The sequence below is a fragment of the Bufo gargarizans genome, chromosome 9 (genome assembly GCF_014858855.1).
Source record: "Bufo gargarizans isolate SCDJY-AF-19 chromosome 9, ASM1485885v1, whole genome shotgun sequence".
Classification (NCBI taxonomy): Eukaryota; Metazoa; Chordata; class Amphibia; order Anura; family Bufonidae; genus Bufo; species Bufo gargarizans.
Genome location: NC_058088.1, coordinates 114,602,096 through 114,615,769, shown reverse-complemented (window position 1 = coordinate 114,615,769; position 13,674 = coordinate 114,602,096). Strand labels below are relative to the sequence as shown.

Here is a 13,674-nt window from a genome sequence, read left to right as displayed (position 1 = left end):
TGCTATATAAATCTAATATATAAAGCTGAGTGTGTGTGTGTGTGTGTGTGTGTATGTCCGCTAAAGTAATTAGCAATCACGAAATTTGGCACACAGGTGTCCGGGAAGGTTTTAGATCAGGTCTCAGCTCTCTAGGACATACCGTTCCTAAGATATATCCCAAAAAATGCATTAGCCAATAGAAGCTTGGTCACATGACCCTTATCAGCCAATAGAAGCTTGCAGGTCCTCCAGTCTCCACATACACAGCTTTACTCCAGGTACTTCCTCTATACATGGATGTCAAACTCATGGCCCTCCAGATGTTGCAAAACTACAACTCCCATCATTCCCTGATAGCTGTAGTATGCCCAGGCATGATGGGAGTTGTAGTTTTGCAACAGCTGGAGGGCCACGAGTTTGACATCCCTGAAAGAAAGGAGCCCAGACACACCCCCTGCTACAATGTGTCCACCCTCAAAAGACGAACTTAAAACCCCGCCCCAGGCCCCACTAAGCCACACCCCTGATCAAGTTAGGCCACACCCACTCCCACTCCTGAGCCGACAGAGATTGAAAAAAATGAAGTTAAAAATCAACCTCTGTCAGCTGCGGAGGTGGGAGGGAGGGTGACTTTCTCCCTGCAGCTCACACTCAGACAATACAGTGCTGCTGTCTAAGAGTGAGCTGTTCAAAAGGACATCCTTGTACCCGTCCAGACCCTGCGCCAGACAGAGGACAGGGAGTCTGAAAGCCGGACTGTGCGGCCTAAAACTGGACCTCTGGCCACCCTAGGGACAGGCTGCTGTGGAGGTCACAGTTAAGGGGATGGTCCGCTTTGGAGGTCAGTGTTAAGGGGCAGATAGCTGTAAAGGCCACAGTTAAGGGGGTGGGCCTCTATGGAGGTCACTGTCAAGGGGGTGGTGTGCTGTGAAACTCACTGTTAAAGGGGAAGGCTGCTGTAAAGGTCAAAGTTAAGGGGCAGGCTGCTGTGGAGGTCCAAATTTAAGGGACGGGGCTCTGTGGGGGGGGGGGCAGTGTTAATGGGTGGGGGGCGGTGGAGGTCACCGTTATAGTGGATAGTGTTGATATCTTTTAACGACACACACAAACATTAAATGAAATAGATTAAATATACCCGAGCGAAGCTCGTACCAAATAAAGCACAAGCATTAATAGTATGTATATCCATTGGTGGTATATGCAGCCAGAAGTTGCACAGCAGGGCCACTAAAAAGTCCAAAGTCCATTTTTTGTTTTGTTTTTGTTTAACTTCATAGGAACTATTGGCATGAAGAATGCTGACATATTGGACCTGGCTGGTAGCATCCAGAGTGATTATTTCCTGAAAAAGCTGAGATCCCGAGTTATGGCTTGACGTACAAGATCCACATACAGGTCTATTACACATCAGGCACGATTGCGACTTTTCCCTAACCGATAGAGAAAACTGTCAATCACTGGAGTCCTAAACCGAGACTGAGCAGGAACCTGTATGACTAAAATACAAGTGATACTGAACAGCTCCTGCTGATCTCCAGCATAGTACCCACAAATAGGGCTGAGGGTACAAGATGACAGCTCCCCTATTACTCTATATCTATGCAGGAGATCCGGATCGCTGTATCGGTAACAAAGCTCCCATCATTAAGTTGTATAAAGAAATTAATCATCACATCATTCTAGAGCCTGGCCACATAAACACTTCGGATTTCCTGCAGGGGAAATGTGTGCAGTAAATCTCCACCATTTACAGTAGCAGCAAAGTGGGTGAGATTTTCACAAATCTTATCCACACGCTGCAGGCCTTTTCTGCAAGAAATGTGTACATAATGTTACATCCAGTGCGGGCAAACCCACAGCATTTCCACAACCAAATCCACACCAAATCCAGATGTTGCTGCTGTGGAATACCATACCGGCAGATCCATTGCAGATTTTTCCACTCTGGTTGTTCCCTAAAATGACATTGTGTTAAAAGATGGAGATTCCCTCATACAACTAATAGTTCTGTACACACAGCAGACTTCCTATCTCCATCCACAATCACAAGTCTGTGTTTCCTTATACATCCCAATCAATTGAAAATCAATACCAACACACTAACTATAACTAGACCCATTGCGTGCTTGTCTGTCTGTGGTCTAAGCATCATGCAGACCACCGTGTCCATATTGCAGTCCGCAGATCTGCACAATACAAATGCAGTCCATGTGCCACCTACATTTTTTGGGGGGGCTGATCTATTGATCTCAATGTGTCTGTGGTCTGCATTTTGTGAACATATTCTACTTTTTTGTAGAACGGACATACAGATGCAAATTTCACAAGAACAGAGAACATGTCCTATATTTGACCACAAAATGTGGACCACACATCCACTGAAGTCAACGGATCCGGAAAAAAAGTGGAAGCAATATGAACGGTGTCCGTATTTTGCAGATCCACAATTTGCCGACAGCAAAACAGACCCAGGCAAGTGGAAGTTGGGGCAGCGATTATATATACACACACACTATAGGAAGGTGCAAGAGACAATCGTTGATGAAAGGTATGTGTCACCGAGGTTCCTGACCTCAGTGGAGTAAGAGCCAGTTATCATGTGTCAGCAGCAGTGGCTGTTTGACACCTTGCTATTTAGTATAGCTGTAATAGCTGATCCGGGACGGCTCTTACTGGGAGTAGTCAAAGTGCTGGGTGGGTGACTACTCCCCATGTTCCAGGCCAGGTCTTGACTGGCCTATATAAAAAACCCAGCCAGCAGTGTCAGTTAGTGGTAATTACCTCTCTTTCTGACAGAGGAGCTCTGGCAATCGCTGGATTGGGATCTGAGCCGTGTGCTAGGCTGGAGGCCTGAGTTTGGGAGGTATGCTCTGTCCTGAGCAATGCCGATCGGGTGTGAACTAACACCTAGGATAACAGGTGACTTTTTTGCTGTATGAACTGTCTAGGTGTGAACGAACACCAAAACTGCAAATGGACTGTCATACTGTTTTGTTGCCTTAAGTGTGAATAAAACACTGAAGTTTTGGAGTTACAAACTGGTCTTTGCCTCTATAGTGCGTCCGCTTGTCCTGTCTACCAGAGCAAATCCCCACAACACACACGGTATATACTTTATAAACAACACATAATATCTATATTACAGTTTCATCTGTGTTGGCAGATATGAGCTCAGTACAAACACTCATTTCATGCATACTATTAGCTCAGTAATAGACAGGCTTTGATATATACTAATGTCAAAAAGTGCCTTTAATTGCTCTTAAAATGCTTTTCAATTATGACAAATGTAAGTCAGGGGATGAAAAAGACAGCATGGTGTATGGATTCAGTTAAGTAGAAACACTCATTTCAGTCATATTATTTAGCTCAGTAATGCCGGCCATACATGACAACACTCAATAGCCCCATATTCCAGTCCCAAAACAACACTTGGCTGATAATTAATCCCAAGTCTTTTAACATTTTAAATACCCAGAGAGGGGCAATTGTGGATTGATGAACCAAAGCCTCATTTTCCAGACATTCTTTTCCCAAGTCTATATCTATCTATCTGTCTATCTATCTAATCATATCTAATCACCAACAGCTGTAGATACGTGAACCATCAGTTGCCAAGGCTGGCCACGGAGCCAATACTGATCTGCCCATGGCTATCCTAGGTGTATGCCCAGTTTTTGTACATTACTATAAATGACTGAGGGGATAAATGGCTGCCAGATAAATCTGGTACAATTTAACTCTAAGGGACACAAAAGTATTAGACAGCAGAAATCCATACAGCAAGATTCATGCTGATGCGGGGAGAGCATCTGGCAGCTTCCATAGAGATTAGGTTGTCAATAGGATCCCATTATATAATGCAAAATTCTGTTGTAAGAAACAGATAAATATGTCATAAAACAACAAGCCCCTGGCATTCTCCTGCAATACCCATTAGGAAGACCAACTTCAAAAGGGTCTCCGAGAATATTTTTCTTGCTGCTGTTTCTCCGCGTGGACGTTATGGTGAAAAATACAAGGCACAAAGACAGAGCCAGACATAGGGCATGTTACAGATTTAACAAAAAGGGCAGCATAATGTTCAAGAAAGTGTATGGCTCTGCACCGCTGGGCATATCCGGCCACTGCTGGAAACAGCCATAGTGCCCACTGAGCAGATAAACCTAGGAGTGCATTTTGTCTTGTAAGGAAAATAAAATGCATACTGAAAAAAATAGACCGCAACTGTATATTGGTATATATTGGTATACAGGTCCAGTTTAGGGTACTTTCACACTTGCGTTGTTTGATTCAGGCAAACTATATGCAACCGAATGTCATTTTTTTCTGACTGATCAGGCATTTTTCAGACTAAGGCCTCTTGCACTCAAACGTTTTTTTTTGTTTACGTTCCCTATTTTGCGTTCCGTATACGGAACCATTCATTTCAATGGATCTGCAAAAAAAAAAACGGAAGGTACTCCGTATGCCTTCTGTTTCCATATTTCCATTCCGTTCAAAGATAGAACATGTTCTATTATTGTCCGCATAACGGACAAGTATAGTACTGTTCTATCAGGGGCCAAACAAAATGAAATGGAAACTGATGTCATCTGTATTTTTTGAGGATACATTTTTTGCGGACCGTAAAATACTGAAAAAGTGATACAGTCGTGTGCAAGAGGCCTAAGGCTACTTTCACACTTGCGGCAGAGTGATCCAGGGACAGTTCCTGCAAATTCACAAATGCGGGCTACTATAAAATAACATTCGTCCATTTTCTGAACTCTCCACATCATTTCCCACACCAAAGAAACAGTACTAGTACTATGTGTGCAGATGGTGGTCACTGTCCGCTAATGTCCGTGCATATCCCTATATAAGGCACATAAACAGACAAATGTGTGAAAGTAATGGGTTACAATATAAAGTTTTTTCTTAGTTTTTTATAAAGATGTAAGATTCTGGATGACTAGCTAAGGCTACTTTCACACTTGCGGTAGAGTGATCCTGATCAGTCTTAAAAATGCCTGATCAGTCAGAAAAATGCATTGGTATGCCGGATCCGTTTTTCCGGTGTCATTCGGCAAAACTGATCCGGCATTTATTTTTTTCACCTTTTTTGTTGGTCTGCGCATGAAGGCATTCAGGCAAGTGTTCAGTTTTTTTGGGCCGCAGATAAAACCGCAGCATGCTGCAGTATTATCTCCGTCCTGAAAAGTCAAAAAGACTGAACTGAAGACATCCTGATGTATCCTGAACTGAATTCTCTCCTTTTACCGTAGAATGCATTAGGATAAAAATGATCAGTTATTTTCCAGTATAGAGCCCTTAGGACGGAACTCAAGTGTGAAAGTACACTAATATCCTCTTTTCTTCAACTGTATCTAAATACAGTGCAAACATGTAACCACACATTTGGATCCATCTGCGCTGACTTTCTTGACAGAAATATGTATACTTGAGCATATATATCCCAGAAATTGTGATATACTCAACTGAAACGCGTTGAGGTGAGACTAATAAATGCAGTTCTACCAATGTTCTGTGTCCTGGATTTGAGTAGCACCGCTGGCATACCACCTCCGCATTCACTTCTTTGGATACCAGATCCACTGTGATCCCGGGACTGAAGCTGCCTGCAGCTCTTGGGACACATTTTACCAACAAGCCAGTGAAGGGGTATTCCCATCTTGGACATCGCTAGGATATGCCCCTGATGGGACCTGCATCTATCAGACATTCAGGGTATATCCTAGCGATATGCCCCCAATTTCCAAGATGGGACAAACCCTTTAAGGGTGTTGTGCCTCCTGCACATTAGTGGGCTCCATACCGATCTGTGCAGGACATGGAGAGGAGCGGGCAACAATGCATCATCCGAACACTATCGTGCGGAATAAAAAAGGTGAATACAGATTCATTTTTATTTTTAACATTTCTGGCCATTTTTTTTCTTTACCTCTCCCTGGAAAATCCCTGTAATATGATTTTTGCTATACAATAACTGCTATTAAATGTAAATTTTCTTTGCCTTTATTAAAATAGCAGTGCTGGCACTATTTTTAAATTATAGGGTGTTTTCCACTGAGACTGAAATTGTATATTACATGTTACAAAAAGGCAAGTACAGCTCACGTATAAGCGTTCAGCCCATATTGCATGACTAAATATAAGGATTTATTCCACTGTTTCCAGTGATAGCAAGAATAGTGAAGTCTGCAGTGCTATTCTGCCCATCAGAAATGTCCAAACCACTATGGAAACCTGAAGGACACATTATTAGTCATCATTTGAATATGGACCAGTCACGGTTCTGTTACCCTGGGTTCAGACCTGAGCGTTCTGAAAGGAGCGCTCTTTATGCGCGATTGTACCGGCGTTTACAATCGCGCATACAGAGACAAGAGAACACACATTGTCGCGCGTTCCCGAATATCTATGTACGGGAACGCGCGACAAAATGCCCCAAAAAAGCTCAAGAACTTGTTTGAGCGTCAGGCGTTTTACAGCGCGATCGTACACGCTGTAAAACGCCCAGGTGAGAACCATTCCCACAGGGAATCATTGGTTTCTCCTTGTTAAGCGTTTTACAGCGCGTAGGAACGCGCTGTAAAACGCTCAGGTCTGAACTTAGGTCATCAGTATATATATCTCGAACAACCCCTTTAACCCTATCTCCCACCGATCAGCTGTTGGAGAGAGCAGCAGGGCTCACAGTAGCGCGGCAACCCTCTCAATGCTTTCCCTTGCCCAGTGACGACGTGTTCATCGGTCATGTGGCCTAGGCACAGCTCAGCCCATTGAGGTGAACGACCCTGAGCGCGGATACAAAGCACAACCGCTATACAATGTACGGCACTGTGCTTGGGGAGCACCTATGGTATGGTATTCCCTAAATAGGTATCTAATGGGTGGGGTTCGACACCTGGGACCCCAGCTGATCAGCTTTAGTCATCAGTATTTAAATAAGTCTGGAAATCATGGAGGTAGTATAAACAGACCTTTACACTGTATAAGGACATTTATCTAAAGTTGAGAAAAATGGACAATTTCAAGTTCAACTAAATCGAATGTTCGTCTGTTGAAGTTTAACAACTATGGTAACAATTACAAGCGGTCCACATGAGGCACAGGGTGGTTGTAGTTTATTTCGAAAGCAATCGTAACTTACTATACAATGTTTTTTTTTACATTAAGCATGGGGTAACCCCACAAGGACTGATTCTCGATTTTAATATTGACCTGCCGCTCAACTTGTTAATTTTATTCTGAGTTGGTACAATTACAATGATACCAAATATGTAGAGTTTTGCATACTTATGGTCCACTGGGAACCAGAAGCAGTGCTGGAACAGTGCACCGATAAGGTGCCTTTTTTTCTTTAGGCAGGGGTGCTTTTTAGGGTACTTTCACACTAGCGTTATTCTTTTCCGTCCTAGGGGCTCAATACCGGAAAAGAACTGATCAGTTTTATCCTAATGCATTCTGAATAGAGAGCAATCCGTTCAGGATGCATCAGGATGTCTTCAGTTCAGTATTTGGCCGGCTGCAGTATTTTCTCCGTCCAAAATTCCGGAACACTTGCCTAAATGCCAGATCCGGCATTATTTTGCATTGAAATGCATTAATGTCCAAGTGTTCCGGAAAAACAGATCTGTGAAAAAAAAAAATATATACCAGATCCGTTCTTCCAGATGACACCAGAGAGACAGATCCGGTATTGCAATGCATTTGTAAGACAGATCCCTGTACAAATGCTATCCGTTTGCATATGGATTTCTGGATCCGGCAGGCAGTTCTGGCGACGGAACTGCCTGCTGGAATCCAACGACGCAAGTGTGAAAGTACCCTTAGTCCAGCACCACAGCTTTAGGCTACATGCACACGACCGTTGTGTGTTTTGCGGTCCACAAATTGCAGTTATATTAAAGGCTGTCCGTGTAATTCCGCAAATTGCAGAACGCACACGGACGCCATCCATGTTTTGCGGACTGCAAAACACACCAGTGGTGTGCATGTAGCCTTAGTAGAAGTTATACAGGAATGCCACAACATAGAGCCATAAGAGTAGATGCTCCAGAATTGTTATTACATGGGAAATGCAGGAAACTATTAAAACAGGCATGTCAGCATGGGCGACAGGTCCTCTTTAAATTAAAAAATCCCCAAAAAGTACCTTTAAATCTTCAGGTAATGCCTGAATTTCTATCTTGTCGAATGATGCACCTCTAATGGACATGACAATAAGGAGAGACTAGGCAGCAAACATTACTCCTCTTTACCGAATGTAACTATATCTGAATTAATCAGAGTGCGGCTGTTCGAATCAGCAAGATTACCTCTCACAGATTTCACTCAGAAATGAATATTTTATTTTCCTTGAAATTACCTTCACTCATTAACGGTCTCCTGGGAATACAGTTGGCCATCGGAGAACCTCACTGAGAGCACCGTTGGATCGAAGACAACATGTCAGGGTAGTGAAAAAGTAGGTTTTACTTTATTCCTTTTGCAATATGTTTCCGAAAACACAATGCCTTCTGCCTGGGAGAGAACAGGGCGTCATGTATTACAAGCTTTCCACCCATCTTATAGGCCCTTCTTATAAAGAGTCGTACACATAGAGGTCCAGTCTGTGGCCCATGATGTCATTCTTCGTGCCTCCTGGCAGGGACAATAGATACAATGCACCCTGTTTATCCCATATTATTTTTTAAAGGGGTTTTCCAGCTGAATAAAAATAGCCTGCAGCAGGGTCAGAGTGTCTTCCAAACATAAAAGAAGAGATGCTCACCTACATCAATGCCCTGGCGACGCCTGGGTCTCTACTGCGCTCTACTACTGCCTCCTCACTCAACATGCAGGAAATACCTCGACTTGCCCTCTCAGACAATTTTTGGGCTGAACCAGGTCACACAACAGAAATCCTGTGCCAACATGTACTTTAGTTAAAATCTGAAAGGAGCAGTGTATGCGATAAATGGTTTATAGAGTGCGCTGTGATAATACGCGGCCTGCCCTTTAACGACCGAACTAATGATGACCTATCCATAGTAAAGTATTTACATAGCATCCAGGCAGGCGCACAGGATAGCGCATACACTTTGTCCATGTGGGGATGGTATAGATCAGGGATGCTGTTGTAAAACGACAACTCCCATCATGACCTGCTGTAGGCTGGTAGCTGTAGTTTGTCCGGGCATGCTGGGAGTTGTAGTTTTGCAACAACTGGAGGGCGGCAGGTTGGGCATCCCTGGTATAGATGCCCACCTGTTACACCATGCCAGCAGCCATCTTGACTTTTCTTAGCAATATGAGATTTCATTAAAATAAAAAGTACAGATAACAAACCAAAAAGGTTAAGCGACAACATTTCAGACTGGTGTCCAGCCATAGGCATATACCACAAAGCCGAGGCACCGTGTACTCATTTACATAAGCAATCTTTATATACAGCCGCACAATCCCTTCAGATTCCTCTGGAAATCCAGAGTAGCTTCCTATCCATTGATGTACAAGTGTAAGGACATTTCTAGCAAAGTAAGGTAGTCTCCTGGGGAGGAACACTTTCTAGCCCAAAATATTAGGTGCAGAAAGTGAAAGTTTAATGCATAGTTAATATAATCCCACTGGGAATGGCAGCTAATACTCTACTGTAGGGGTCTCCAACACGTTGCCCGAGAGCCAAGTATCTGCGGGAGTGGGGACTCTATTATTGAAGCATTCATTAGTACAGGACCAGGGAGCGGTGAGTATGGCACTGGTAGTGCTGCGCTGGCATTAATACTACTGCATACAGTTTTAGGACGTTGTGAGCATAGGCACGCACTATGACGGTGTTGGACGTCAGGACACAGTGCAGCGCTGAAGAGACCGTAAAAATAAATGACCTTTTTCCTGCGTCTGTGAAAGAAAATAGACCTATCCATGATTTTTGGAGGCTGGTGGTGCTTGACTAGATTATTGTGGTGGTAATTATCCTCATTTTACAGCTCACAGGAAATACTGGTAATGAGGTTTATATTTATATTGGACTATAGACACGTGTTATCATGTGACGGACCATGTGATGAACGCAGTGACATCAAAGGTCCTATTCCTCACAGATGAAGACAGAAGAGATGCCGGCTGCGCGAACAAGTGGATTAAGGGGAGTTAAATTATTTTCTATTTTTTTAACCCCTCCAGCGCTATTTTACTTAGCATTCTGTATTCAGAATGCTATTATTTTCCTTTATAACCATGTTATAAGGGGAAATAATACAATCTACACAACCTTGAACCCAAACCTGAACTTCAGTGAAGAATTTCGGGTCTGGGTACCACATTCAGTTTTTTATCACTTGCGTGCAAAACACATTGCAGCCGCACAATAAAAACTGAACGGAACACAATCGCAGTCAAAACTGACTGCAATTGCGTACCTACTTGCGTGGGCTTGCCGCAACATATCCGGACCTTATCCAGACACGCTCGTGTGAAAGAGGCCTAAGTGTAACAGTCACGCCCCCATTGCTCCTAGTGGCTCATTTGCATATATTAAAACATCAGTTTTCTCAGCAATGCAGGCACATCTGAACATGGCACCATCACAGATGTCTTCAGCTGCCAAGTGCACATGTAACAGGTCAGCCAGTGTCATAGGTACAAACCTGCTGACAGACGTCCTTTAATCTGGGGTCTGATCTGGGATCTGTAGGAATTTGGGGGCTAATCTGGGGTCTGTATTAATTTCTGGGTCTGTTCGGGGGTCTGTATGAATTTTGAGATCTGTATTACTTTTGTGTGGTTTGAGGGTCTGTATTAATTCCGGGGTCTGGTAATCTGTATACATTTTGGGGTCTCATCTGGGGTCTGTATTAAGAAGGGGTTGTCCAGTCATCTGAAATTCATTTTTGAAAACTGATTACAAAGGCACAAAAAGTAGCGATACCTCTGTCACCCACTGTTCTCACCACTAGGGGAGCTCTTGGCGTCATTCCCAGGTGTAGTGCAGGTGAGCTGAGGCTGGGGCGGTGAGTGTGACACAAGTATGTGCTGTGCATGTGGTAAATGTGGATTATTACAGAATCATATCTGAAATGAAGGCCGACGATCAACTGGAAACGTTTTCTACGTGCAGCCCATATAGCCGGACGAATTTGAGACCCCTGCTCTACTCTTATGCTTTGAAGTGTGGGAAGAGACGGTCAGAGATGGACGTAAAGCACCAGGGCACCCCTGGGACCTGTTCTAGAACAGGGACGCCTCCATTACCTTTACCGGTACCGTGGCTGTGTCACTGAGATCTGGGATGGGGTGCAGGAAAGTGAGGCATGGAAATCAGAGGAACCTGTCATAAAGCATACATCCAATACATACTTCTATCAGGCAAAGGAAACATTGTAACCACAGATTGAGGAGCGAAACCCACATTTAAAGGGGAGCTGCAAGACAAAAAACTAGTAAAATTCTATGAATGTTTGGCCGTCACAGGCAGTAAAGCGATGTGTACTTTACAGGGATTATCCAGGAATGAATCTGGATGAGCTCTAGCTCTGCAAATGGTGGCTGCCAGCCCTGGGAGCTGAGGACACCGCCACCTGACAGGGTGCACACATCTACACTCCTCCAGCAGTAGTTGGGGCACCCTTCATTTTGGAAACACGAAAAGGCTGGTTATGGACATGAGTCAAATATGGTCAGAATCTGGGGCCAGGATCTGATCCAGTTCCTAGAAGCTCCAAGCAGGTGAGGAGGACATGCTGCCAGTTACCATCCGCACATACATGGATGCTATATAAATGCGGTGCCAGTGTGGTTGTGCTGCAGCCTCCCTGGTGCCCCTACACAAAGACGGTATACTAAGGTGGGCACCGGCCTCCATAGCAGTGATGTCAGGAGAGGAGAGCCTCCATGTCCTCGGTGTGTCCGTCTGCATGTATGTGTATGCATGGGTGGGGGGAGCCACGGGAGAATATTGATGCTCATAGCCCTCATGCATCCAATACACACAGCGGCTATGCCATAAAGTGCAAACTACAGGAATGTGTTCTCACCCGGCGGTCTCTCTGCTCCGGGTGTGTCCGGCCAGGGCCTGTCCGATTTCCCTCGTCTCCCGTCTCCCGCCGCCCGCAGCAGCAGCAGCAGCAGCGACTCCGGGAGCGCGCACGGAAGGATGAGGAGGAGGACGAGGGACCGGAGGGTGCGGGGGCGCGCGGCGGGGGGAGGGGCCTCTGCTGCTGCTGCCTGGGCTCTGGGCTGTAGGTAGAGCTGCAGTTGGGGTCTTCCTGGCTGACCTTGCCGCGGTGGGCGTAAGGTTACTGACCCTCCGTGTGAGGAGGAGACGATGCCGCTATGCATTGGCTATTAGTCCACTTTAGGTAATGGCAGCCGTCAGCTCTATGCCCATGAGGCCTCGTTCACACTCCCCTGTCAGTATGACATACGTGAATCAAAACGTCCGTATATAATCCGTGGTTGGTCTCTCGTGTCAGCTTTTACTCTCCGTGTGTCATCCATAATCCCCCAACGTTGCACGTTTTTAAATTTCATGAGAATTTTCTAAATGGACGCACCAAGGATGCTATCCGTGTTGTCGCCGTGATTTTCATGGAACCATAGACATCAATGGACGCGTGCTGTCCGGGGCACGGATTAATGTAGTGCATGAATCCGTAGATTTTTTGCGGACACATGGACCGCAGAAAATCACGGAAATGTGGACAAACATTAAAATAAATGGATCAAAGAGGACAGCATGAGTCCATGAAAAAACGGAACTGTGGAGATACGGCAGACGATCTCAATACCGGAATTAAATGGATCCGTTTTGATTTTACACATCAGGATGCCTCCGTTCCGTTAGGGTACTTTCACACTAGCGGCAGGACGGATCCAACAGGCTGTTCACCCTGTCGGATCCGTCCTGACGCTATTTCTCTGTGCCGCCAGACTGCAGCTCCGTCCCAATTGACTATAATGGGGACAGGGGCGGAGCTCCGGCGCAGCACGGTGAAAGGCCGCCGGACTAAAAGTACTGCATGTCCGACTTTTTAGTCCGGCGGCCTCTCGCCGTGCTGCGCCAGCGAAATAGCAAGAGGACGGATCCAACAGGGTGAACAGCCTGTCAGCTCCATCTTGCCGCTAGTGTGAAAGTACCCTTAGGATGCGGATGTGTCAAAAAAAAACGGACCGTCACTAAATATGTTGAAAGTCAATCGGTGACGGATCAGTTTTTTTAAGGGTCCTAAAAAATGGATCCGTTACCATTAACATTGTTTTCAGTGCCGCATCCTCTTTTTATGACTGTACACAAAACCGCAGCTTGCAGTGGTCCTGTGTCCGGTCACAGATCGCAGTGCTGCTGGGACGGAAGACATCCTGATCATCTCTTTCCATTCAGAATGCATGAGGACTAAACAGAACAGTTTTTTCTCCCGTATTGAGTAGTGTTGAGCGCAAATATTCAAAAAGCAAATTTTTATTGTGAATGTCGTCGATTTCGTGAATATTTTGAATATTAGTGATATATATTCGTAAAAACGAATATTCAGGTTTTTATTTTATACATAAATTCCCAGTACACATTTATTGCATATTCTTGATTGTGTCCCCAAAGTCCTAAGGCTCCAATCTTACATTGACAAGTAAGTGATTGAATCGTGAATCTTTGTAGCACGTATATTTTTGCGATGCGAATATCGGCACTCATACTGGAAGAGAGAG

The 13,674-nt window shown here is 44.7% G+C and overlaps 1 protein-coding gene across 1 annotated transcript in view; it reads right to left on the bottom strand.

The window, feature by feature from the left end:
* Positions 1-12,108, bottom strand: part of NLGN3 (neuroligin 3) — a 142,854-nt gene extending 130,746 nt beyond the window's left edge. Inside the window, 1 exon segment of the mRNA XM_044305732.1 lies at positions 12,006-12,108. The gene's annotated coding sequence lies outside the window, so the exon portion shown is untranslated.
* Positions 12,109-13,674: the final 1,566 nt, after the last annotated feature.